Below are 2,595 nucleotides of genomic sequence, written 5' to 3' on the forward strand. Positions count from 1 at the left end.
TCTCTGACTAGATTGCGTAGACGCCGTACTGATGAAAATTTGATATCATACAAAAAGTGTAGAGCACAGTTCCGTCGTGCCATGAAAGAACCTAGACGCAAATCTTGGGTGGCTTTTGTTTCCTCCATTAATAGTAGAACACCACCATCTTCTGTATGGAGGAAAATAAAAAAAAATGCAGGCAAATTTACCCCGAACCCACCACCAGTGTTGAAAGTGAATGGTCAGTTTGTGACTGAAGGAAATGAAGTTAGTAATGCCCTGGCTGACCATTTTTCAAATGAATCGTGCAAGAGTGTAGCAGCTCCTGGTCACCAGTACAGGAGCATTGAAGAAAAGAAAATTTTAAATTTTGCAACAGGAAGGGAAGAATCGTATAATTCTCCTTTTACTGAAAGAGAACTTGATTCCGCACTTGCTACTTGCAACGATACAGCTCCTGGACCCGATGGAATTCCATATGCAATGGTTAAACATGTACATTTTAATACAAAGTTATTTATTCTAGGTATTATTAATAGAATATGGCATGATCATAGTTACCCAAGTGTTTGGGAACTAGCCATTATTTTAGCCTTTTTAAAACCTGGTAAGGACAAGTTTTTACCAGCAAGCTATCGACCTATTGCATTGACTTCGTGTTTATGTAAAATCATGGAGAAGATGGTCAATGCAAGGCTGATGTGGTACCTTGAAAAGAAGGGTATTTTATCACCGATTCAATGTGGATTCAGAAAAATGCACTCAACAACTGATGTGTTAATACGACTTGAGTCTTCTATCTGTGAAGCCTTTTCTTCCAAACAGCACCATGTGACAGTATTTTTTGACCTTGAACAGGCATATGATACCACATGGAGATATGGTATACTTAAAACCATTCATGAATTGGGATTGAGAGGAGAGCTGCCACTATTCATTCAGGCATTTCTTTCACGTAGAGTTTTTCAAGTGAGAGTGGGGGAGACTCTATCAGAGAGTAAGTGCCAGGAAGAAGGAGTTCCTCAGGGTAGTGTGCTGCGTGTGAACCCTTTTTGCACTAGCAATTAATGGGATATCATCAGCCATTCTCCAGGATGTTCTCTCAACATTATTTGTGGATGATCTCTCAATATCATTTACTGGCACTAGAATGGCAATGGTTGAGAGAAAAATCCAACTCTCTATTGATAAAATTATCCAGTGGGCTGACATGAATGAATTTAAGTTCTCGACAAGTAAAACTACCATTGTCCATTTTTGTCGTATCCGGGGAGTACATCCAGACCCGGATATATACATTATAGGTCAACGGATACCATGTGCAAGAGAAGCTAAATTTTTAGGTTTGATATTTGATTGTAGGCTTACATGGGTTTCTCACTTAAAAGCGTTAAAAGCTAAATGTGTTTAAGCTCTGAATATCTTGAAAGCATTGTCCCATACATCATGGGGGGCAGACCGCAATACTATTTTAAAATTATACAAGGCCTTGATTTTTTCCAAAATTAGTTATGGTTGTGAAATATATTCTTCAGCCACCCCAAGAGGGTTAAAAATATTAGACTCTATACATCATGCAGGTATTAGATTGTCTACTGGAGCTTTTAAAACCTCGCCTATCCCAAGTCTCCTTGTTGATGCTGAAGAGTTACCTCTAGACCTTTACCGAATGTCTTCCATTATTCGGTATTGGTTTAGATTGCAAAGACTCCCTAACTCTCTAGCCTTTCAGACTGCAAACCTTGTAAGACACGCATCATACTTTGAGTTGCACCCAAAATCTCCTCAACCTTATGGCTTTCGGGTGAAACGATTATTAAATAGTCTGGATATAATTAGAAATACAGTACTTCCATTCAAGGTATCATCAACGCCTCCATGGAAGTTACCAGAGATATTTTTTTGTAAATATTTTATTGGAGGTAAGAAGAATATGTCAGACCTAGAAGCCAGGTCTCTTTTTAATGAACATGTTAAAGAACATAGAGGATCAACTTTTATCTATACTGATGGCTCCAAATCTGATGCTGGCGTTGGATTTGGAGTACATAGTAATGGTTTTAATTGTAGAGGTGCACTTCCTCTGACCGCTTCCATATTTACTGCCGAACTGTATGGCATATTAACCGCTATTGAGAAAATAGCGTTGGAGAAGGAGGGTAATTTTACAATTTTTAGTGATGCAAGGAGTGTCCTTCAAGCTATAGAAGTTTTTAATTCTAATAACCCTCTAATTTTAAAGATTTTAGAATGGCTTTTTATTATTGGACGGAGAGGTATAACAGTTCAATTTTGTTGGGTTCCAGCACATGTAGGTGTGTCTGGGAATGAGAAGGCTGATTCACTGGCTAAGAAGGCTGCATCCGAGTTGCTGCCAAGAAGGTATCCCATTCCCTGTAATGATTTCTTACCTGACATCAAGAAATTGGTTTGCATAAAATGGCAATAGCAATGGGATAGCCTAGATGGCAATAAAATGCGAGAGGTAACAAATGACATATCTCCTTGGAGGTATAATATGATGCCCCGAAAATGGGGGACGTCCTCTTTGTCGTCTCCGTATTGGTCACACTCGGTTGACACACGAGTTTCTGCTGAAGGGCCAACACCAAC

The sequence above is a fragment of the Palaemon carinicauda genome, chromosome 29 (genome assembly GCF_036898095.1).
Source record: "Palaemon carinicauda isolate YSFRI2023 chromosome 29, ASM3689809v2, whole genome shotgun sequence".
NCBI lineage: Eukaryota > Metazoa > Arthropoda > Malacostraca > Decapoda > Palaemonidae > Palaemon > Palaemon carinicauda.